Raw genomic sequence first — 26691 nt, 5'->3', positions numbered from 1 at the left:
ACACTGACACCATTGCATACACTAGCAAGATTTTGCTGAAAGGACCCAGATATAGCTGTCTCTTGTGAGACTATGCCAGGGCCTAGCAAACACAGAAGTAGATGCTCACAGTCAGCTATTGGATGGATCACAGGGCTCCCAATGGAGGAGCTAGAGAAAGTACCCAAGGGGCTAAAGGGATCTGCAACCCTATAGGTGGAACAACAATATGAACTAACCAGTACCCCGGAGCTCTTGACTATAACTGCATATGTATCAAAAGATGGCCTAGTCAGTCATCACTGGAAAGAGAGGCCCATTGGACTTGCAAACTTTACATGCCCCAGTACAGGGGAATGCCAGGGCCAAAAAGTGGGAGTTGGTGGTTAGGGGAGTGGGGGGGGGAGGGTATGGAGGACTTTTGGGATAGCATTGGAAATGTCAATGAGGAAAATACCGAATAAAAAATATTAAAAAAATGTAGCTTTTCATAGATACTTACTTTTGGTTTGTCCTTCTGCCTTTCTTCTCTCCCATCCTGTGTAGCTCTAACCCAACTTAAATGTCTATATCCCTCATGTTCTGTCCCTTTACTTTCATGTCACATGTGTTCTGCTGATTTAAGATGGGCAACACAGAAGAGATCTCATACCTGGTACTCTAAACTTGGTCAAGAACCCATGACTGTTGAGGCCATTGACTGTAGGGAAGCATCTACTACTGGTGTATTGCTAAATAGACATACTGTCAAAGTGCTTTCTTGATATGTATGTTTATACCCATGGGTTAATGTAGCTCTCTTCATCATAGAAGATTACTTTTACAGTATTTGGTAGTTAAAACAGGAATTCACACATGGTCAAAGCATGGGCAGTAAGCAACTATGGAGTGTTTCAATTTAAATGGGACATCTGTATCATCCCCCAAAGGCTCAAGGAGCATCTGTGAAGAAGAGGGGGAAAGAATTTAAGAGCCAGAGGCTCATTAGGAAAGTTGTGGAAGTATCTTCTGCACAAGACATGGCCATTGCAATCTTAAACTCAATGCAATTGTGGTTAGCTGCACAAGACCCGGACAAACTAGAACAGTCACCATTTCATCATGCATGCCCCCCCCCTGAGGACCCATGGGAAGTTAATGGATAATGAAAGAAGAACTACATAATCCTTAGTAGTGTAGTCTCTGATAAATTGCCCCTGTTCCAGTAAATCACCCCCATTTATGCCCATCCAAGCAAAGCATAATTAAACTGAGTGGGATGGAAATGCCTCCAGCCAAGTATATAAATGTTTAAAATTATTTAAGAATTTTACAAAGGTACCAATAAAGTAAATTGCTGGTTATAAAAAGTATCCAATTTTTCCTACCCCCTAAAGGAACCATAGGCATCTTGGCTTTCCATTTTTCTGTTTTTTTTTTTTTTAAAGGACATGCAAGAAAGGCCTTCCCCCATTCCTAACAAATACTAACTAGGCCTAAACTACAAAAGTAAATAAATCCATAAATTTCTGTCTTGCATAAAACTGAGAAAGTTTAGGGGCAGCACCACTGACCTGAAAAGGAATGAGACTCAAAAACTGAAGAAGACAACTTAGTACAGTCTATATAGGAGTCACATATAAAACCATGTAGAACTTAGTGCTGTAGAGCCACATATATTTCCAAAATGCTAGGGAGACCTAGAAAATCACTGTGGAAGGAAAATTCCATTTCTGCAATAAGTGGAGAGCCAGGTGTTGCACAGCATGAGCTAAGGACAAATGAGGATTCAGATTTCCTCAAAGCACTCATTTTTCTTTTTTCAGGTATGCCACAATGGAAATGTATTTCAAAGCAATAAGACACAGCATTTTGCAGCTAAAAAGAAAAAAAAATCATCAGGTTCATTAAGCAGCAGTGGTATAATGGATGTCTGGTATAATCTCAAAGCAATACTACCTCCTTCCTTCTATACTTTTCATGTATTTATTGGCTAGCCAACTCAGTAACATGATTAGAGCACATTTCTAATGACATGAGGTCAAAGTATGATTTCCATTGTCAAAGGTTATCTTCCTACATGCTAAATTGGCTATTCTTAATTCTGTGGTTAGAGACACTTTGGCTGTATCTTCAGTAGCCATTTTGCAATTATATGCCCTTGAGCAGAAGACGTAGGATACATACTTGTGCTGATTCATTTTGATGATTGAAAATACTCTGCAGCTTTTGCCTTTTGTCCTACTGAAAGGGAGACAGCAGTATTACCTGTGTGGTACAGCTGTTCCAATAGTTGTCTTAAAAGATTGGCATGATAAATATACATGATAGAAAAGGAATAGCAATAAATATGATTCTTTTACAGCAGTGGTTTTTCAAAGAGTAATAAGCAGACCCCTAAATAGAAATTACCCATGGTGATTTAAAGTTAAAATGCCCATTGTTTTCCCATACAACACTTACTACTGTACAATATTACAGTGAGTTTAAGGCTATCCTGGGCTATATAAATTTTATCTAGAGCAGAGAAAGAGACAGAGAGACATAGAAGCACAGAGATTGACACATATATGCATATATGAGAGAGAGGGAAATGGGGAGAGAGAATATAAAGAATCTTATCTATTGAAATATTTTGTAACTTGGGATATTGTCAGGGTCCTCAATGAGGTTTTTTGTTTGTTTGTTTGGTTGGTTTGGTTTTTTTGTTTTTTTTTTTTTTTAGAACACACCTGCCTATGGTATAACCTTAGGCCTATGAAATCAACCAGTTTTCAGAGCATACACCTGGGCTTCTGTGGTAGCAGTTGTTGAACATAGCTTAGGCAGTAACTTTCCTAAATCTTTTACTTACATTGTCTTATTCTACATAATCACTTAAAGTTTGCTGCTATTATTGTCTTCACTGTGTACAGTGACTGAAGCAAGCTCACAGAAGGTAAGCGCCTTGCACAGACCCACAGAACTAATTTGAATTGAACATTTAACCCTTGACATTTACTTGGTTCTTTTCAGGGTCCTTATAGACAAAAAGTATTTTGAGCCTCTCCCAAGAAGCAAGAAGACAAGCAAGAGGATGTTGTTCTTCTGTCCCCTAGATCCAGAACTGAAAAGCCTTATTTTTTTTCAGTGACCTAAGAAAGCTTACACCACAAATAAAAAGGAAAGAGGTTATCCACACAGGATTTTGTCAAATGATTTCAGAACTTATCAAGAGAAAGAAAAATAAAATAAGGTGAGAAAATTACTTTTAGAGTTAAGAAAGGGAAAAACATTATAGTTCAGGCACTTCACAAAAAAAAAAACTGCTATTGGTCAAATTAAAGCATTAAAAATTAAAACATGATAACTAATGTGTTTGGCTTGAAAATCCTTGTGGGTGTTTCAGAAAAGTTTCTTGTGACCTGACAGCTGGCTATTGCAGGAAATGAAATTTCACAGTCCAAAAGGGAGTTTAGTTTAGTAGCAATTAATCTAAGATCTGGGATGGATCACATACAATGTGAAAATCCATGAATTTATTTTTCCATTAATGATTTATTCACTTAACAACCTGATCACAGCCATCTCCTTTCCCTCCAATCCCCTCCTCACAGGGCCCCTTCCTCCATTCCCCCTCTACTTCTCCTCTGAGAAGGTAGAGCCCCTCCCCACCCACACTGTGTACCAACCCTACCTAGCACATCAAACCATTGCAGAACTAGGAATATATTCTGCTACTGAGGCCACACAAGGCAGCCCAGTTAGGGAAATAGGATCCTCAGGAAACTGACTCAGGGACAGCCCCTGTTCCAGTTGTTGGGGGGCCCACACAAAGACCAAGCTGCACATCTGCTACATATGTGCATGGGAGCCTGTGTGTAGTCCTTGTATCCTCTGTGTTTGATGATTCAGTCTCTGGGAGCACCAAAGGGTCTAAGTTTAGTTGGCTCTAAATTGGTCTTGTGAAGTCCCTATCCCCTGTGTGGCCCTCAATCCTTCCCTGAACTTTTTCACAAGACTCCCATGTTTCTTCTAATATTTGGCTGTGGGTCTCTACATCTGTTTCTGGGTGGATCCTTTCAGAAGACAGCTATGCTTCCCTCCTGTCTGCAAGCATAACAGAGTATCATTAATAGCGTTTGGGATTGGTTCTTGCCCATGAGATGGGTCTCAATTTGGGTCATTCATTGGTTGGCTATTCCCTCGGTCTTTGCTCTAACCTAACCCATGCACTTCTTGTAGGTAGGATAAGTTTGGAATGAAAGGTTTTGTGGGTGGGTTGAAGTCCTTAACACTCAACTGGGAGTCTTGCCTGGCTTCAGTAAGTAGCCACTTCAGGTTCCATAGCCCCCACTTCTAGGAGTTTCAGCATCTATAACAAATGGTGCTGGTCTAACTGGTTGTCTGCATATGGAATGCAAATATAGCCATATTTATCACCCTGCACAAACCTCAGGTCCAGGTGAGTCCAAAACCTGAAGATAAAACCAGATATACTAAACCTAACAAAAGAGGAAGTGGGGAATAGCCTTGCATTCATTGGTAAAGGTGACAACTTTCTAAACAGAACACTAATGACTCAGGCACTAAGATCAACAATTAATAAATAAGACCTCACAAAACTGAAAAGCTTCTATGAGTCAAAGGACACCATCAACAAGAGAAAACTGCAGCCTACAGAATGGTAAAAGATCTTCACTACCTCTACATCTGACAGAGGGTTAATATACAAAATATATAAAGAACTCAAAAAACTAGACACCAACAAACCAAACAACCAAATTTTTAAAACATGGAGTACAGAGCTAAATAGACAATTCCCAACCGAGGAACCTCTAATGGCCAAGAAACACTTGATTAAATGTTCAACATCCTTAGTCATCAGTATAGCTAAGATCAAACTCAAAGGACAGCACAAGCTGATGAGGAGGTGGAGCATGGAGAACACACCTTCATTGCTATGGGAGTGAACATTTGTACAACTACTTTGGAAATCAATTTTGTTGTTTCTCAGAAAATTGGGAATAACTCTACCTCAAGACTCAGCTATAACTCTCCTGGGCATCTACCCAAAAGATGTTCCACCATCCCTTAAGAACTCTTGCACAACTATGTCCATGGCATCTCTATTCATAATAGTGAGAAACTGGAAACAAGCTAGATGTCCCTCAACAGAAAAATGGATAAAGAAAATGTGGTTCATTTACACAATGGAATAATACTCAGCTATTTAAAATAAGGACATCATGAAAATTTCAGGCAAATCAATGTAACTAGAAAATATCATCCTGAGCATGGTAGCCCAGACTCAAAAGAACATACATGGTATGTACTCACTTATAAGTAAATACAGGATAACCATGCTACAATCTACAGATCCAAAGAAGTCAAATAGCAATGAAGGCCTAAGGGGGAGGGGGCTAGTTGAATCTTTCTGAGAAGGGCAAATAAAATAAATATTGAAGGTAGATTATGGGAGGGAAGTGGGTGGGAGAAGTGATGGGGAGAGGAGAAGGGCAGAGGAAATCAAGTGTAGGGGTTGGAAATAGGTTACAGGAAACACGAATTTAAGCAGCATCTCTCAACATAGTGATTTGTGGGTGATTATACTGAATTGGAGGGCCTGGCATGGTATATTTGAATGATATGACTGCCTACTGTGAAGCCTGGGAGGAGGAGTCAAAGGAAAGAGAGGAACAGGATAGAGACCAATAACAATTTACCCACACTTTTTAAAAATTACTATTCAATCAGTGCTGCTTGAAGATCTTTCATTATCAGTATTTTCCCTACACACACACACTCACCTTCTGATATATCTCATTCCTAATTAATCTCCCAAATGACCTGGCTCTACACTGCTGTTACAGATTCAATTATACTTGGGGGACACAAAACACCAATAAAAATGTAAAGTGAAATATGTTTTTATCACCTCTAACCAAATTCAGGATTTATGCATTGATTAAATCTCACCATGATCTTCAAAGTGAAAGGTCACCATGCCTCTGGTTCATTTTATTTTTTCCTGTCCTTGGCTCTTTCTGGCATTCACTTTGTATCTCCTCCCTGTCATCTTTCTCCCACTGTGTCACCACATATATAAACATTCATGTTCTGTCATAGCTTTTCAGTTCAGTTCACCTCTGAGCAACTATTCATTTTATGAGCATCACAAGTAAAAATACATGGTCCTACAAGGAATATTACAGTTGTGCTTCAGGCCTGCATACTTTATGATGTCAACAAGAGAGATCCATTAATTTATAGTTCTGTGCTCAGTAGGGGAGCCATATAATATTCTACATATATTTAGTTCACCAGAATGTAGCTTAATCAATATGGCACCTCAGGCAACCTGAAATACTGAAGGCAACATAAAAGAAAGATTGTCAGACCAAGAAATTTTATGCCCACTGATAGGGATTTAACTGCTTTGGGTGCTACAGAAGCTACATATATTTAGAAGATTATAGTAATGTCAATTATAGGAAAGAGTCCAACTGATGTATAGAAAAGGTACTGAGGGAGAGAAAAGACTTTGCTAATGACCCTGTGATGGTTAGATTTTATTGTCAACTTGGCAAAACCTTGAATTATTTGAGAAGAGAAGACCTTAACTAAAGAATTGCCTCAATCAGATTAGCCTGTGGCCATGCCTGTAAAAGATGTGCTTGATTGATGGTTGATGTGGGAGAGCTCAGTCCACCATGGGTGGCACCATCCCTAGACAGGTGGGTCTGGGAAGTAAAAGAAATCTATATGAATGTGAGCCAGTGACCAAGCCAGTAAGCAGTGTTACTCCACAGGTCCTGCCTTCGGTTCCTGCTCTGATTTCCTTTGGCAGTGGACTGTAGCTTGAAAGTATAAGATGTAATCCTTTCCCTTTCAAGTTGCTTTTAGTACAAGTGTTTTATCATAGCAACAGAAGACAAACTAGAACCCACCCCAAAGTAGACATTTCCATGCTCAACTACTGCTGGTTGTTTTGATAATTTGTTTTTCTACCCCAGAGTCTCATTTGATATTTGTCATTCAATTAAACATCACCCTGAGCCAACCATTGACCTTCTCTACCTGTCAGGTTCAGTACCTGTCATGTAGACTGGAACAACTAAACTACATGCCTATAGATATCTCAATGCTGCATGGTTTGAATTGAATTGATATTTAGAACCATGCTTTCCTTATCATAAAGAGTTGTTCTGAGGCCCCAAAGAAATATTCAAAATACAAATGCCATAAAAGTCATAAACTACTATACAATATAGAAGCATGTTAAATTATGTACCTTCAAATAAAACCAGCAATTTGTATGTGCTCTCCCAAATGAAGCACATGGACTCCTGAGCTTCAATTTTCAATTAGTCTCAAGATTTATGATTGTAGTTCCTTGTGATTTTAGAAGCAAAAAGTATCAAAGGTTAAAATTGTGATGCTTATTAGGAATATACCAAACCATTTAGAAATACTGGACATATTTTGTGTCTAAGCCATTTTTTCACTGCTCTGCGGATCTCCTATTTAGCTTTTTGTTGTTGTTGTTCTATGAAGACCAATAAAAATAATAGGAGAGTTGAAGCCAGACAATTCAATTAAATTTCAATCTATATCCTGCAAAGGGTGTTGTTTCTATGTGTATGCATACTTTCCTATATGCTACTAATCTCTTCACAGTTTTCAAACCAGCCATTAGTTAATAGTTTTGGAAATGTGATTAATATTTAGGTATTAAAATCTTCATGTCATGCATGCATGTGTGTATAATGTAGTGAGTGGCCACATCTGCACACATTATAAAAAACAAAATAATTTTACTTGAATGATGGCCCTTTCTAGTTTCCCAGTAGAAATATGGTAGAGGAATTTAACATCAATCAAGATCCAATGTGTTTTATACACTATACTCAGATCACAGACATTAAAAAAGGCCTGTTTCTTTTTTTTTTTAAAGTTCATACATTTTGAAAGAACGTGGCAGCTCTTGTGACACTGAGACCTGTATTTCAGTGTAAAGAGATCACAGGAAATTAAAAGCATCTGCTTATTATTTTCTCATTGTTTTCTTTTTAATTGGTTATATTATTTATTTACATTTCAAATGTTATCTTCCTTCCAAGTCTTCCCTCCCCAAACACTCCATCCCATCCCCCCTCCCCTCTGCCCCTAAGAGGGTGCTTCCCTACCCACACACCCATTCCTGCCTCACCCCTCTAGCATCCCCCCTCACTGGAGCAAAAAGCCACCATAGGACCATGTGCCCCCTCCCATTGATTCCAGATAAGGTTATCCTCTGCTATGTATATGTAGCTGAATATATAGCTGGAGCCATGTATCCCTCCATGTATACTCTTTGGATGGTGGTTTAGTTCCTGGGAGCTCTGGGTGGTCCAGTTTGTTGATATTGTTGTTCTTCCTATGGGGTTGCAATCCCCTTCAGCTCCTTCAGTCCTTCCCCTAATGCCTCTATTGAGGTCCCCAGGATCAGTCCAATGGTTGGCTGTGAGTATCTGCATCTGTCTTAGTCAGGTGTTGACAGAGCCTCTCAGAGAACAGCTATACCAAGCTCATCTCTGCAAGCATATCTTGGCATCAGCACTAGTGTCTGGCTTTGGTGTCTGAGGATGGGATGGATATCAAGGTGGGGCACTCTATGGATGGCCTTTCCTTCAATCTCTGCTCACCTTTTTGTCTGTGTTTCCTTTAGACAGGAAAAGTTCTGGGTTAAACGTTTTGAGATGAGTGGGTGGTTCCATCCCTCAACATGGGGTAATGCATATCTAGTGGAGATTGTCTCTTCAGGTTCTATATCCCCACTGTTGGGTATTTTGGCTAATGTCATTCCCATTGGGTCCTGGGAACCTCTTGCTTCCCTGGTATCTGGGACTTTCTAGTAGTTCCTGTTCTCCACACCCACTGCTACATATTTCTATTCATCCTGCTGACCCTCTGTACTTCTCTCCTGTCCCTTCCATACCTGATCTCAATCCCCCTTTTCCCTCCCCTCTCCCACCCAGGTCCCCCCTTCCCTTCCTCTATCTCCCATGATTATTTTGTGTCCCCCCCCCAATTAGGATTGAAGCATACACCCTTTTGTCTTCCTTCTTGTTAAGTTTCATATGATCTGTGAATTATATGTTCATATTCTGAGCTTTTGGGCTAATATCTCCTTATCAGTGAGTACATATTGTGTGAGTTCCTTTGTGATTGGGTTACCTCACTCAGGATGATATTTTCTAGTTCCATGCATTTGCCTACGAATTTCATGAAATCATTGTTTTAAACAGCTGAGTAGTACTCCATTGTATAAACGTACCACATTTTCTGTATCCATTCCTCTGTTGAGAGATATCTGGGTTCTTTCCGGCTTCTGGCTACTATAAATAAGGCTGCTATGAACATAGTGGAGCATGTGTCCTTGTTACATAGTCTAGGTATATGCTCAGGGTGGTATTGCTGGTTCCTCAGGAAGGACTACGTCCAATTTTCTGAGGAACTGCCAGAGTGATTTCCAGAGAGGTTGTACCATCTTGCAATACCACCAGTAATGGAGGAGTGTACCTCTTTCTCCACATCCTCACCAGTATCTGTTGTCACTTGAGTTTTTAATCTTGGCCATTCTGATTGGTGTGAGGTAAATAGAATATTAGGGCCATTTTGATTTTCATTTCTCTGATGACTAAGAATGCTGAACATTTCTTTAGGTGCTTCTTGGCCATTTGAGATTCCTCAGTTGAGAATTCTTTGTTTAGTTCTGTACCCCATTTTCTAATAGAGTTATTTGGTTCTCTGAATGCCAATTTAAACTAGAATATATTTAGCCTAAATATAATTCTGAATTTAGAGTACTCCATTGTGAAACCTCTCTACAATGCAGTTAATCTTTCTATGATGCTATTTTCACAGCTACAAAATCTAGTAAGACCAAGTGTAACCACATAAGTTCCGGTGTTTTTATCATGCACAGAAACTCTTGGATTTAATTAAAGCAAATACAACAAATGTTGACATGCTATTAACTAACAAAGTCCTTGGGAGGACTGATTCCTAAGTCCCACTAGAGTTGGAACATATAGAGCTTTTTAATGAATGCATTCAAAAGACTGATAAAACTACCAGCCCTTTAGGTTTCCATTTATATTTTGGTGCTAAATATTGAATCCAGGATTTGAGTATGCTAGGGAAGCACTCTATCACTAAACCGCATCCTCAGCCATGAGTCTACTTTTATTAAGGGATCTTATACTTTCTCTCAATTTGTCAGAAGGTTAGTAAGTAGTATTATGTATATGTATATGCATATATAGAGACAAATACAGGAATTAGTATAACATGCTTTGTAGATCATACGTTCCTTCATTGACAGTGTGTGATCCATTAAATTTTAGATTATTCAGAGTTTGCAAATATTACAATCATTTTATGATACTTCTGTCAGACCAAAATGAACACATTACTAATTGTTGATTATACCCTATTTACCTAACTTCAAGAATCAAATGTAGCTTTTGGAAACTAATTTACCATCCCCATTGATTTGACTATTCTGAATGTTTCATACAAAGACAATAGTGGAATAAATTCTTTCTTAACTAAATCCCTTCACTTAGTTTAATGTTTTCTAATCCATCTATTATGTAGCAGTATTTAATTCTTTTTATGTTAGCATTCATGTGTGTACATTTGTGTAGCATTTACAATTTGCCTATCTACTCACAGATTGGCCAATATTTTAGTTTGCTTTCAGTATTTTTGTAGTTATTTATAATCGATTTTTTTAAAAAAGACTTTTACATTTTAGAATAATTGTATGTGTATGAGTGTTTTGCCTGAATGTATGTGTGTCAACATACTGCATGCGTGATGCTGCAGAGACCAGACAACGGCTTCAGATCCTGTGTAACTGGATTATCAGATAGTTAGGAGCCATCAAATGGGTACAGGTGACAAAATCTGAGTCCTGTAGAAGACCAACAAGTATTCTTAACAGCTAAGCCAACAGTCTAGTCTCACTATCAGTCTATCAAGTTCTCTTTCATATGCACATCACTATGCACTGACACACATATTAAAAATATTGCTATTTACATTTTTTGCATGTATACATTTATATTCATTTGTATGTATATAGGTTGATATACATGTGTGATGGTGCCTTCATGGAGGTCAGTACAATGAGTACAAATTATTTCTCTCCTTCTACTCTTTGGTTCCTGGGGCTCAAACCAAGATCATCAGACTTGCCAGCAAGCACCTTTATCCACTGAGCCATATCACCAGCCCCCAATAATAGCATTACTCTCTATTAAGTGATAATTCCCTAGTTTCTCTCTGTGACAGTAAAATCAATAAAATATATATGGATAAACTAGTATGCAATAGGCAGAAAATGGAAGCTTAATAAGTATTTGCTGACTCCAGAATTACTGAATGAGAGAAATCATTCCTTTTACCCCACTTCTCCTTTTAAGCACATTCCAACCATAGCCACCTGGATGGCATGTAATTGAATATTGGAACTGGAAAAGACTATAGAGTCCAAAATTTCTCAAAATATGCTTCAAGATCGACTTGTATCTGAACTACCAGGGGAGCTTGTTAAAAATGCCTATTTCTGTCCTCCCCCTCCCGGATAATCTGATTCAATAAATCAGACTGGGAGGCCACAGGAAGCTGCTTCTGTAATAAGCACCCTAGATAATTCAAATACATACTAAACTCTGAAAATCATTGATCTAGTCCAGTCTTTCCACTCTATAGAGGAGGAACCGTGGGTTCATCTGGGCAAGTGCCATGCTAAAGGTTGTAGAGCATGGTATTGGGAGAATGACATAGAGTTGAGGTTAGGAATACCAATAAAGCACTTTCCGTTACCTAGGCTCTTCCCTTTTATCATATCTTCTTGCCTCTGCAAATAGGAGCCTCCCTCTCAGACAAACTCCACAATTGTCAGTGTCTGACATGCCATATATGCTCAGTAAAACAGTTATTTCTTTAAGCTTGGTCCTTTGTGAACTAAATGACTAAAGGTCCTCCTTTAGGGCAGTATTTGCTAAAAGTATAAAGTAACAAATACAATGCCCATGAAAAGAATGCTAGACTCAGGAAGCAGCTCTCTGTGGTTCCTGACCCAAATGTTGAAAAAGCTCCTAAGTAGCAAACAGTCTTCACCATGTGCTTTGGTGACTAAAGTAGCCCTGTAGTGACATTTCCTGCCCAAGGTCCTGAAACCACTCTGCCCACCCACTGTGATCTATTTAAAGGAGCCAGTATTTTTTTTTCTTTTAGACTACACTTTCTGCCAAGATTTCTAACAGAAGGAAATTATAAATTACATGAGCTACTACCATGACTAAAAGGCAGTAGGAAATTTTTAAATGAAAGTTGCTATGCCTATCAGAAAGACTCAGTACAAACCTTTTACCATAGGGCAGAGAAAAAGATGGAGTAAGTAAGCATCTAAACCTTTTATTATTTTTCATTTTTTGAATTTTTCAAACTACAAAATAGTAATTTGTTGTAATTAAACAAAAAACAAGTAACATGTGTGAAAAAATAATCTGTCTCTCTTCTAATCTTCTCTCCAAATATATAAATTTAGAAACAATCCAAACTCTTTCTATCCCATATTTACTATATATAACTTTATATACACAACACACACATACAAACAAACAGCCTCTCCTCTTGTGAACATTATTTTTCTTTTCTTTGACATTGAGAATCATATTCATATTATTCTTCATAGATGTTCTTATTTTACTAGTAGAAAGTCAACTGTTTAGCTTTACCTAAGCTAATGTTACAATGAGAATCCCTCATTGTCTGGATTCCAGCTCCTAATGGCTACAAATTCTTAGATGTTCTTAGTTCATATGGACTCAAGTCACTTTAGCTTGCCTCATCACCTATGCTTATGTTACCATCACACAGATCCTACCTATCCTTAAGCTTTCTTCCCACCTCACAATGTTTCCTTCTTCCTGTGTTGTTTTCATTCCTAGCTCATTGCTTCTAGCAACCTGTACTATCTTCACCTTTGCCCTTCTGCTGAATTCTCTGATGAAACCCAGACAAGGATTAGCACATTTCTCCACTGCTTCAATTAGCACACTGAGCACAGCTTGAAGAAATTATGCATATAAATTCATGACTTCCAGCTTCATTTGAGCATAGAATGCTACCTACTCTTTTGTTTTTACTAATGGCCTCTTTCCTCCAAATTCTTAAGTTTTACTTAGATAATTCAAATCTGTTTACCAATTCCCTCCCAATTTAATCTCAACAAATGATGACTGGTACTTCACAGAGAGAACAGAAGCCCAACACAAGCTTCTGTCACCCTTTTCAATAATACCACAAATGTGCATAAGTGTACTCTCTCTGTGTCTACTCTCTCTCTCTCTCTCTCTCTCTCTCTCTCTATATATATATATATATATATATATTGTTTGATTAAAATAGAGGGAATTCCTTCTTACTGTGTAAATTTAACCTGTGAAGAAAAGTAAGGCTATGAAATTCCAAACTATAAGATCCTGTAAAATTATTCACCTTGAATGAAACACTTAGCTGGTATAAGGGAAAGGACATGTAGAAGCAGGGAAGTGAAAATAAGGAGAGAATGAATACAGTCAGAAACTTAAGTCTGACCGTGAAGTTGAATGCGGAAGTATATTCTTGAATAGAAATGTGTGGTCAATGTTTGGAATAATGACCATGTGAAACAGATGGTACAGAAGGATGACTGGGTTCATGTAAAATCTGCTTAGAAGCATTGTGGGCTACAGGTGGAGCCATAAAGCAAGCACTCATTTAACGACAGGTGGGTTCTAGCATAAATATCCTCACTGGAAAGGTTCAGCCATACGTATATGGGAGTAGAAAAAAAATGGTCATTGGCTTGATTCAAGAGTATTTTCTGTAGGTTTACTGGCTACATAATGAATCCAGAACATATCAGCAGGAGTAGCTAGATCAAAAATGAAGCAATATTAAAGAAGTAATAATCATCAGATTTGAAATTATTGGACATTTTACCTTTCTAAGTACAACTTTCAAGTGTATTATGTTATTGCCCCATTACTTATAAACTGCATTACCTTTATGGGAACAGAATTCAATTGCCACCTGAAGATGACTGTGTTTTTTATTAACATGTGCCATGGTACTAACATTTTTAAACACTTTTTTTAAGAAAGGAAAAAATAAAATCAAAATGTCAGAGTTATTGTAAGCCATTAATTAAATTTTGATAGCATATATGCTGTGATAAAGAAGTCACATATCCTAATTATATAAAATTTGAAAATCTGTTAACATATCTGTTAATATGTGTGTGTGCATGTGCGTGGGTGTGTGAGTATGTGTGTTGGAGTATATGTGTCTGTGTGTGTGTGTGTGTGTGTGTGTGTGTGTGTGTGTGTGTGTGTGATATTTAAATGTATCATTTTAAAAATAGTTTGGCTTGTTTTCACCTCAGGCAGTAATTTCAATAGTTCTATGACTTTAAGAATTCTTTTCTTTTTGAGATTATAATTTAATATAATTATATTATACATTATACCTTCCCTCCCTCCAAACGCTCTGAAATACCCCCTCTTTGCTCTCTTTCAAATGTATAACATCTTTAAAAGAAAACTCTTTATTGATTCTTTGTGAACTTTACATCATGCACCCCTTCCAACCACCACAAAAGAAAATACAAAAATAAAAGTAAAAGTAAAAATAAATATAAACAAAACAAGACATAATCTTGTTGTGGAAGTTGTAGTATGTCACAGTGTGTCCCACAATATATTCCTTTGTCCACACATCTTTACTTGCAAATGTTCACTGCAATGAGTCATTGCTCTGGTTCAAGGCCTCTGGCTTCTGCTGCACGATCAATCCTGGATCCTCCCTGGGTTTGCTTTTTGAATCTTGTTGTTGTCTTATGTCATGGAGGTCTCTCCATTTTGGTTCTGCAGGACTGGCCCTTTCACGTGGACCAGTACTTCATAGATTGAGTATGTTTGGGTAGACCTGCCTGCTCTCCTAAGCCCATACTACCAGGTGGAGCTCTTCAGCACTGCCTTGGCAGGCTCACCTGCCTCACCTCACCTCAGGCTCACCTCAGCTGGCTCTCCTGCTCTCATGCCCTCCAGGTGTTCTCACCCATGTCTATACCAAGGAGGCTAGCTCTACTGTGTGGCCCAGGAGAGGTGGGGGGCTATGGCCTCTTTTTTAAATCAGTTGCTTGCATGTACAGATATGTGTATGACCTCAGAAAATGTCCAAACTTTGTGTCTAAATTTTCCTTTCTGAAAAATAGTACTGAAATCCCTACCATTTGGGTGTAAGGCTCAGTAGTAGAATGCTTTCTCACCATGCTCAAGGCCCTGGGGTTAGACCCTTATACTTCAAAAATCATACTACTCACTTTCCTTTAAATGCAATAAATTATGAGAATGAAATTAATTAATGCATACAAACCAATTATAACAGTACTCAGAACTTGGTATCAAAACGATCCATTAAACTATATGTTAAAAGAACTGGGAAGTAATGCTAAGTAAAATTTTCCATTTCCAAAAATAAATGTAAACATTTATCATGCTACAAAAGCATTTGAGCTCCATAGAATATGTAAAATATGTTTATAACATAGTTTGTGAGAGTTGCTCTCAAGAGTAAATGTAGATTTATAGCTTCATGTATTAGCTATTTGTTTCAGTTTATCTTTATTTCTTTATATTTTACAAATATGCATTTTCAGTGTTTCTGTAAAATTAGCCATTGAGATTTTCATTTTTACCTTTATTTTTATGATTATAAAAATGATTCTCCATGTTACTTTTATTTTAGTAATTTATATTTTTCTCATTTTATTTTTTCTTTCAACCTTTCAGTTGTTCTCAAGTTAGCATCTAATTTTTTTTCATACCAGCCTTGTTTATTTTTAAACAATTTTTATTAGATATTTTCTTCATTTAGAATTCAAATGCTATCCTGAAAGTCCCTTATACCTTCTCCCCACCCTGCTCCCCTCCCCACCCACTCCCACTTCTTGGCCCTGGCGTTCCCTGTATTGAAGCATCTAAAGTTTGCAAAACCAATGGGCCTCTCTTTCCAATGATGGCCGACTAGGCCATCTTCTGATACATATACAGCTAGAGACACGAGCTCCGGGGGGTACTGGTTAGTTCATCATGTTGTTCCACCTATAGGGTTGCGGACCCCTTCAGCTCCTTAGGTCCTTTCTCTAGCTCCTCCATTGGGGACCCTGTGTTCCATCCAATAGCTGACTGTGAGCATCCACTTCTGTATTTGCCAGGCACTGGCATAGCCTCACAAGAGACAGCTATATCAGGGTCATTTCAGCAAAATCTTGCTGGAATATGCAATAGTATCTGGGTTTGGTGGTTGATTATGGTATGGATCCCCGGATGGGGCAGTCTCAGCAGAGTTGTTCCTTCCGTCTCAGTTAGCATCTAATTTTGACCAGCTTATCTTGCAACTTCTTTAAGCGTAATATTCACTGCCACAACAGATTGGACGTCTGAGGATTTCATACTGAGAATAGCAATACTGAGTAGCAATAAGCAATTGCGGCTAGAAACAGAACTTGTTCTTCGCATATTTTAAGAATTTCCATTTATTGTCTTAGAATAAATTCTTAGTGAACCTATGAGATCAAAGAAGTTGGTTCATATCTCTGTATGAACATCAGCTCAACCACTAGAAACAGACAACTTAAATGGGGCATTAGATCAGCCATACCCTCAGCTTTTCCATTACTCTGGTTTTGTTAATCCTTCAAATTTTCTTAATCGGACATGTGAAAATCATTTGTTTGCAGAGGGTATTAAATATCTTCTCTTTTGTGAAATTTTTGCTCACAATTTCCCCAATTTGCTATAAGATGCTATTATTTTGTGCAAATTTATTTTTATATTCTATCCAATGGTCTATGCAACATATTTTGACATTTCTGAAGGTTAAAAGTATTAATATTACCCAGGGGGTTTTGTTTCTCATGAAATGATTGAAAAAAAACCCCTTTTCATATTTGGATTATAAAACATACTAAGGAATAAAATGTTTTAAACTATAAAATATTTGAGTGTGTTTTTTTTCATTTTTCTATTTTTCACATTTAGATCTTTGGTTTTGTTGTAATTAAATTAGTTAAAAACAATGAACATGAGTGTGGTTTTATTAAACTTCTCCTCTCTTTCTAACCTTATTGCACCAGACATATTTATTGACAAATCTGTATTTTCCTTCTGCATGAATTGGAAATGTCACATTTACCATTTCTTAAAATTCAGAGTATACCTGAGTTGATTCCTTAGATATTCCTGTGATATTACATTTATTTGCTCATTCCCGCATAAGTACCACTGCCTTTTTATCAGGTGTCCAGTGTAATTTATATGTCACAGCATAGGTTCCTTGTAATTTTTCTTCACATCTTCATCTGGAATTTATAGTATTTGAAGTGACATGAATATCCAATTTTCTGCCAAAGAATCAAAATGATTCATATAATATTACTAACTCAATTGTCTTCTGAGAAGGACACTGAATTTTTGAACAGCTGCATATAGGAAAGTATACACCTTTGCATATATATTCTGGCAGAAAGAAGCCCAATGTAACTCCTTATGGTGATTTCAGTGTACTGCATTACCACATTCCAATAAGGTAAACACTAGCTCCATATGAAAACTGAGCACTTGAAATGGGGCTAACAGATTGATGACAGACACTTTACTTAAATACAATCAACTTAAATCTATACAGTCTCATGTTTATTGGATAGAGCCCATTTAGACCATAGTGATTTCAAAAAGTTGATATCATCACATTTCATAGAAGTACTTACAGACAATAGGCTTGACAACTTGCCACTTAATTTGAGACTATCATATAGATACAGACCTTCAGTCAAACTCTAAAGCTAAACAGTTATGTGCTCTTAAAGCTAACACCACCATATAAATATGTAATGGATTTGCTCTTGTATGATTGGCATTGTACAAATAAAACATGTAATACAGACTTAACAAAGTTTAAAATTCACTGGAGGAGATAAATGATACACAAATAACAGTAACTGTTGTTTAAGAACAACAATAACATAGAATAGAACATAACAAGAGCGCTGGGCGAATTCCAAGCACAAAGAAATTAGTTTTGCTCTGGGGCATAAAAAAAAAAGAGTGGGTTGTGTGAAAGAGGTGACATACTGCCTCCAGAATGTTCAACAGGCAAAAGAATAGAGTGGAGAGGAAAAAGAGTGAAAAAATGATATAGGAAGCACAGAGGAAGTGTAACAAAGATCATGTAAGATGATAAATGTCTACTCTAGATGACCATAAGTGCAGGAAAACAGAAGTGGGGCTTATTGAATGAATTAGAGTGAAGCTGGATTCAAAGGGCCTTAGATACCTGTCAAAGAATTCAGACTTGGCTTCATAGCTAATAAAGAGAGAACATTTTATCAGATCACTGTCATCAGAGCTTATGATTACAGAGCAATCATATATATGTGATAACAATAATATACAGTTTTACAACTTATAAATGTTACCCACTTTGCAAATCTATTTAAACATTAAGCAAGATTCATAAAAGAGGGAGATCACTAATAGAGCACAAACCAAGTACAGCAAACATAAATGTTAAAAAATTAATTTAAACGTATGATGGGGCTGGGCAGTGGTGCCGCATGCCTTTGATCCCAGTACTTGGGAGGCAGAGGCAGGTGGATTTCTGAGTTCGAGGCCAGTCTGGTCTATAGAGTGAGTTCCAGGACAGCCAGGGCTACATAGAGAAACCCTGTCTCCAAAAAAATCCCCAAAACACAAAAACAAAAAATAAATAAAGTATGATGAGCTAGATGTTTCCTATGTTGACACATGTCCAAGTAAACCAGACCAAAGAAAACAAATTGAGAAAAATACCACAAAAGGAAGATGATATTACTGCCACAGTGATTTAAATGGTATAATGGCTGGAAGATGGCTCAATAGTTAATTATGCTGGCAGCTCTTGTAGAGTTCTCTTGTTCAATTTCCAGCACCCACATGATAGTTCACTACAGTCTATCACTGCAGTTTCAGAATATTAAACCCCCTCTTCTGGCCTCCTCTAGCATTGCACACATGCTGTGAACACACATACATGCAGGCTATATATATTAAAAAACTCAAAAGGACATTAAGAATAAAATAAAACATTAATTTCTTTCATTGAAAAGGGGCAATGCATTATGTGGTATGGGTCACTAGACATAGAAAGGATAATACAATGTTTTTCAAAATTAGTAATAAATGTTCAATTGCTCAAATCTAATGTTTGAGCCTCTACTAAATGGTTAGCCATGCTAGCACATTGGTACAATAGTAGATAACTTTCTATGGTTAAAAGGTAATCTATATTATATACCCACCAACTGGAGTCATTTGAAATTATTCAGACTTGATAACAAGCTGTACCTCTTAGAATCCATTTTTACTCAATATTTTTACAGTTAAAATATTTTAATTATAAAATAATCCTGTAATTACTAAAATTTAGGAAACTCAAGTTTCTAACCTCATTCTGATTTTATAGTAAAACATTCACATAGAAACTATATAAAATCTAAATGTATAAACTGCTATAACTATTTTACTAGATTTAATTTTCTAATGATTGTTGCAAAAAATTCAGCAAAGGAAAGAACCAAATGAGCCTCAGGAAGATTAGTCAAAATGTGGTTTGGAGAGTAAATCAAAGACAGAAAGTACAAACTTTTATGATAGGCCACATCAAGAATCTAGAAGAGCTGGGTGGTATCAGTACACTGAAAATTAGAGAACGTATTCCAGAGATAAAGCTCAAAGTATTTAATTAACAAAAGATGCACAGAAGCAAGAATGGATAGAGAACACAGCAAGACTAGCAAATGAATAATATCACAAGTCCTGAAAATAAGGAATAGTAGAATCATCAATAGAAGCAGACAAAAACAAAGGTTTGGTTAGAGAGAACATTAAATTAGTGTTTGATTTCAATGCAGAACCCGTGATTCCAGCGTGGGTTCTGCATTTGTTATATATATATATATATATATATATATATATATATATATATATTCCATAAATGAATAAGTATAGACTTTATTATTGCCATCATTCTCTAAAACAATTTAGTATAATAACTATATAGCACTGATACTATGTTAGATACAAACAACCAGGAGATGACTTAAAATATGTGGAAGAATGTATATAAGTTATAGGCAAATATATTATACCATTTTATATAAGGGCCATGAATATCCATGGATTTTGGTTTACTTGATATCTCAGACTTAATCTGCTATGTAGATTTAATATTTCATATGCTTATGGGATACCCAAATAACAAAACAAATCAGGAAAAAAAAACTTAAATCATACAAGAAGTCAAGATACATTAACTTGAAGATTGGAGATTTACAGAGAAATGTAACTTAAGAAGGTGGCCAAAGCCAGGTTCATTGGAACAGAGAATATATGTTTTAACAGTGATGGATAGAAACTTGACTAGAGAAATCATGTTAGCTCACAAGGATAGCCCAGATTTTTCTTACTTTTGCATTTTATTCCTAAAGAGCTCAACCTGTGGAGTGTTTAATAAGATGTGGACTTTATTAAAATGCCTTTTCACTAAGACATATATGGCACTTGTCAAATGAAGGCAGTGTGTTCATTCCTTCTAACTGACCCTCATGTGATCCTTACCACGATTATATAAATACCCGGATATATGAAACAGAATGCATTTCCCCTTAAGGAGTACTCACAGATTGCTACAACTGTCATGGAATCTATTCAGATCACCACACGTTTCTGTTAAGGAACAGATGTGAGCTCAAAATTCCATTTTACTGAAGTGTTTATGATCATTTCAACCACATTTGACTTCTTTTCCTTTCCCAGTTTCCCGTATTTTCTTCCCAAATAACAAATTTTTGCACCAAGCCACTTCCCTAAATTCAATCCAACACTTTAAATGAAATAACATTTATTGCCTTAAACAAGACTGGAATTGTCATTTTATGATTCACTGTTTTCAGAATGCCAGGTCCATCACAATAAAACATCATTTGGTTTTACACCTGTGGATACATATTTCAGGTGAGTAACCCAGGCTGTTTCATAAGTAGCCAGAGCATCAATTGACACTAGGAAACAATGCATGTATGTACAGGCTTCATTTCCTGTTGCTGGCTAAAAAGAACCTTGCATTCATCTAAGTAGCTGTGGCTCAGGTTACAAATTGGTAAACCAAGGCACCTTGAAGGGCCACTGTCTATACACCCAGATTCTCTGGAACCCCACCCTCAGAATTGTTTTAGCTTCTGTTCTCAATAGCAGTAAGAGCCCTCAGAAACTGAAAATATCCCATTGTTCAATCTGAGAGCAGCTATTTCACAAAGTTATTCAAATTCCAAGCATAGTGCTCTATTGCCTGGCCTCAGTCTGTGGAGCAAAAGCATAGCCAGCCCCAGCTAGGTATCTCTAAGACAACTCCAGTGCCTCAGCCTGCAAAAAGGGAGGGCAAGTGACTCGAGGGTGTGAGCCAGGAGCCTTTGATGCAGCAGCCTTTTAACCTGCATTTAAATGCTTTCGATTTAAATCTGCTTCCAGCCTGGTAAATTCGGGCTGTTTAGCCCAGGGCAGCCTGCAGATTGCAAAGTTTTTACGTACGCCAGCAGCACAGAGCTGTAGTCACAGCTTCATGTCCAGCCACTGAGCAGTGTGACAGCTATGTAGCCAAAGAGCAGACTTGGTGGAGGCAGCGGAAGAGACTGGTGGGTAAGTCCAGCTGAAGCCTAGAGTCTGAGACACCTGGGAATTTCCAACTCCCTGGGTCCATTGTTAATTGCCTGATTTCCATTGGGGGCAGAGAGGAGAAGTACTGTGTTCAGAGTCACATGACAAGAAGGAAAGCAGAAAGCAAAGTGTCTATGACCCTGTAAGCAGAGCCAGCTAGTAAACAGCATTAACACTATCATAACCCGGAAATTGTCAGGGACAGCCCATGTCTACCACAGTGGAGTGGAGATATAGGAGTTTCAGCAGTTTAAATGGTCCCCAATCTCACACACCTTTCCTGGACACTTCATTCCCTCCTTTCCAGGGACTGTTTAGATGCGGGTCCTCTTCCTGACCTGTGTGCACTGCTCAAGAAACTTGCAAATATTCAAGAACACATCTTTTCCTCTCTGCCTTCTTTGGGTCTGCCTTGGTTTCATGCTTTCTCTGATTAGAAAAGGAGTAACATTACTCCTTGAAACTCAATACAATCTGCGGCTGATGTCAGTGGTGGGCCAGTGCTACCTCCCATTCATCATAAAAAAAAAAAAAAAAAAAAAAAACCTTAAAGAGATCCCTTTCCCAGGGTACGTTTCAACCCAGATGTACTTTATACCAATGACAACTTTAGCAGGGAGAGATGAGTCTTAAATATTTGTCTATTAATGTCTACTCCTAATTCCCTTATACTGGGCAAGGACCAAAAGAAACCATTGGAGAGGAGTACTGAGTTTTCCAAGCCTCTCTGCCGAAGAGTTTTCTTTTCTTCTTCCTCTTCTTCCCTTTTAAAAATCTTTCTTTAAGCAAAACATCAAGCTGTTTGTTCAGTTCCAGAGGCTCAAATCAAGATGAGCCACTTGATTAAACCCTCTTTCTGAGATCCCCATCTTAACTCCAAGGAACAGAAAGGAAAGGGTCATAGAACCTGGAAAACACCTGCTCAAAGGGGCAGGGATGATCACCACCACCATCCCCCTCGGGATGAAGACAGAGTGTCTCAAGGTGTGCAATCTTTGGGTTGTAAGGGCAGAAAGACAGAAATGGCTCTGGGTCACCAGCACTCTCTCCAGTCCTGTGTTCCGCAGGAATTCCCAGACACAGGAGCCCATATTGGGAAACCCCTGCTGCTCTACTGGGCCATCATCTGAACTCCATCCTCCTTGGCGTGCTCTCCTGGCCATAAAACAATAAGAATTCGGAAGCACCCAGTGGGAAAATGTGTTTCAGGCTGCAAAGCCCCGAGTCACTGGCAGACCACAAATATCTTGCTGGAGAAATACAGAGCTCAGGCTCGCCCTTACCTAACACACCAAGCAGGCTCCTACAGGCGTGAAGCCCCTCGTCCTAAACTTTCAATGAGGAGTTAAAGAGAAAAGAAAAAAAGAAAAGAAAAGAAACTGGCTAGTTTCCAAGTGGGGAAACCCCATGGTGCAGGACTGCTAGAGCTTCTATTGCCTTATCTTCCCAGATGCCCCTGAGAGCTCCTATACACAAGAGGCAACTATCTGTCCCAAGGAGTTTGCCTTACCTGAGTCTCGCAAAACAACCAGCAAGGCCCAGCAGGTTTCAGGCGTGTAGTTCCATGCCCAGGGCGCGATGAAGAGCAGAGTTCAGAAGAGCACAGGGTTTGGCTTCCAGGGCGGCCAGTAAAGCTGCCCAGAGATGAATGGGATGGAGGAGGCGTTTGGAAGGTGTCTCCCACGCCGTGGACTCAAAGTCTCCCACCAGGTTCACTACACTTCCAGTCCTAAGCCAGCGAGGATACCTGGGAAGTTCGGAAGATTCCTGGAGTTCAGTGACGCTTCCGTGGACTTCGGGATGTACTGGAGAGGGGACAGATTACAGGAGGTTTCCAAATCATTAGACCCTTTAGTTAGAATGGCAGGTACCACTTCTCAGCAGAGTGAATGGATTCTCAAAGGTGCCCGCCTCCAAGATTCTTTGGAGTGAGTTAGCTTTGGTGCTGCCTCCTTCCAGCCGCACCTGGTTCAGGCCGAACAGTGCGCGCCACTCTGGGACGCGGGACGCGGGGCACCCCAGTTGGCGGTGCTACCACCGCTCGCGGGACTCGCGAGCTCCAGAAAGCAGCGGAGCCACCGGCTCAGCCGGGCTGCGGTGCAGGCAGCCTAGCTTGCACCCCGCTCGCCCGCCTCCCTCCTGCGCGGCTCCAGCGCTTCCCAGAGCCCTCCAGCCAGTGCGCAGAAGCCACTCGAACCCCAGCCCTCAAAGAGAGGAGTGCGAGGGGAAAGCGCTGCGCTCCTCTCACATCCTGCCACTGTCGCCAGCTCCTCCAAAATATGCCTGGAGTAGGGAAATGGGAGGGTAGTGGAAGTCACCCAGAGCCTTGGCTTCCTTGCTAACAGTTTGGTGCCTCCTGGCTGACTGACTGCAACCAGGAGGTGCGAATTAGAGAAGGACCACTCTGGCGCGTCACTGCAAAGGGCTGCTTCTGCTCCTCCTCCTCTTTCACACCCCCTTTGGATTTGGAAGCGCCAAGAGTGGAGACCGAATGAGGAGAGTGGAGGGAAGAAGCTGCCAACCCTAAGTTCCCCATCCCCTGGTTTAAAAACGCGCTTTACCGCCCCCCCTAACCCCCCCCCCCCGCCCCTCGAGAAGGGAAGCGTGTCGCTGCAGCGCCGTCTAGTGTCCTTGCCAGACTAGGCTGCCTTAAAGGGATGAGGAGAGCGTTCAGCTCATTGCAGGTGTTTGGAAAGTCAGTCAGGAACGCAAAGTTTTTCAGCTTTTCTGGTCCCCAGTTCCAGCCACTGAACAAGGTAGCTAGTCCATCCTGATGCACCTGCCTGGTTCCCTGCCGCCTTAAAGCAGAACTTAATATTTTGTTTTGTTTTTAAAGACGAAGTCTGCCAGGTTATCTAATTTTAGTTATAATTAAGCTTCTCAAAACGCAAGAGAACTCTTTTTCCAACCCCTTCTCTGTTAAAGATCCTGAACTCTCTGGTTTTCCACTCCCCGGGACCTTAGGGCAGGTAGGTAACCTGTGAAGTTGCGTTTGCGATCATCTCACAGCTAGATCCAGAGGAGTCTTCCTTAAACCCTAGGCTCACCAGCCATGCTCCTGAACACCTACTCCTCCACACCAGGCAGGCCCCCAAACCCTTCTCTTAAGGGTAAAAGCAGAGAGACTGTTTACCCAAGAACCTGCAGGGTCCAGACAGACCGCAGCAGTGCAGAGTGCACAGTTTCTACCCTAAGTATCTTCTGCAGCATTCCCATGGGCTCTTCGATACCGTGCTGATTAACGTACTTAACAGGATTGCTCATTTAACGGGTCAGCTGAGCGCCGTGCGCTAGAATTTGCTGCTACACTGAGCTCCTATTAATTTTATCTTTCTGTGCACTTTCTCCAGCTGTTCTCCCGAGGCTGCTCTCGCATTCTGCATTAGCCCCAGAAAGCCAGCTAGTGAGGGAGACAGAAACAAGGACCAGGAGGGGGCAAGCACTTAGAGTGCCTTTGCCGCAGCACAGATCCATGCCTTTCTAGTTGGCTTTCTTTGCCTGACTCACAGTGCTCTCTGGTACACTCAGCTAAAGCTTTTGTGTGGTTGAAGTTAGTCTCCCTCTTACACCAAGTTCACCCTCTTGTACTCCTTTTTCTTCTTCGTGTAGATCATTCTTCTTTCTGTATCTCACAAAACCCCACCACCTCGTGACATATTCCTTCTGCAACCGCAGTTAAATTTGGAAATTTCGTGAAGTCATTGGGAAAGAAAAGTCCTTTTAGGCAGGCAGCAATCAGCAGTACCAAGACAGTCTCCCTGGGTTTTGTTGTTTATGCGCATGCTTGTCGGGAGGAGGTGCTTTTGAAACAGGTGAGATGCCCTACAATTTCTGTTTCTGTTTGTTAATGATTGTTTGCACATAAAACACGTTCCCTAGACAGGGATGACCAGCTGCTTCTCTTCTGTCCTTTGTTATAGTACTCCTGAAAACTTCCCTACATGCTTGCCCAGCAGCATCCTTCATCTCCATGTCAAGCCAACTGCTGCTGGGCCTCCATCACTGTTACCAGCATTCATGAGGCTTGGATCTAGCCACCTGGCAGACCATCAGCAATACAAACAGGGTGGGATCCACAGTAGAAGAACCCCATTTCCAGAACTATATTACCTCTTGGTTAGGTCAGGTGCACACACACTGACCTTCCATATTAGGTCACTCCAAGGGTTCTGAGCCTTAGATGATCAGCTGAGATGTCCTAGGGGGAGGACATATGGCTAAACCACAAGACCCTTCACTTATATTAGAATCCAGTGCATAGAGTCTATGAAACCCATTCCCAATACTGGATAGAGTTATCTCATAGCAAATGCTAAAGTAGAAAGACTGTACATTTAAAACAAAACAAAGATCTGATCATGGTAGGCACCATGCCTAAAGTCCTAGCACGGGAGGGCCTAAGACAGCAGAAATACCACGAGTGCAAGGTCAGCCTGCCTTACATAGTGAAGCTCTATTTAAACGATAAATAAATAGCTGGACAGTGGTGGCCGACACCTTTAATCCCAGCACTCGGGAGGCAGAGGCAGGAGGATTTCTGAGTTTGAGGCCAGCCTGGTCTACAGAGTGAGTTCCAGGACAGCCAGGACTATACAGAGAAACCCTGTCTCAAAAAACCTAATAATAATAATAATATAATAAATAAATGTCATTTCATTGACCAACTTCTCATCAACTTTCTAAACCTAGTATTACACAACTTTGCTAACTTGTACCTGTTTATATATACTGTTTATTATATGTACCTGTTTATATATAAAAGGTATATTCTATATCTTTTGTACATAGCAAAGTATACTCTTTTTTATGACTACTCTCAGTACTATGAGTACTCTATCAGTACTCTCTCTGTTGATTAGGGCTGATATTTAATTCTTATAAATGTCTTAAGTCTGATTAA

General features: G+C 39.3%; 1 protein-coding gene across 1 annotated transcript in view; it reads right to left on the bottom strand.

The window, feature by feature from the left end:
- Il1rapl2 (interleukin 1 receptor accessory protein like 2) overlaps positions 1-24186 on the bottom strand; it is a 1226021-nt gene extending 1201835 nt beyond the window's left edge. The window contains exon 1 of the mRNA XM_021152978.1: positions 23302-24186. The gene's annotated coding sequence lies outside the window, so the exon portion shown is untranslated. The remainder of the gene's footprint in view (positions 1-23301) is intronic.
- Between the last annotated feature and the right edge of the window lie 2505 nt (positions 24187-26691).

This window comes from Mus caroli, chromosome X (assembly GCF_900094665.2).
Source record: "Mus caroli chromosome X, CAROLI_EIJ_v1.1, whole genome shotgun sequence".
Lineage (NCBI taxonomy): Eukaryota > Metazoa > Chordata > Mammalia > Rodentia > Muridae > Mus > Mus caroli.
This window is presented reverse-complemented; position numbering and strand designations above follow the sequence as displayed.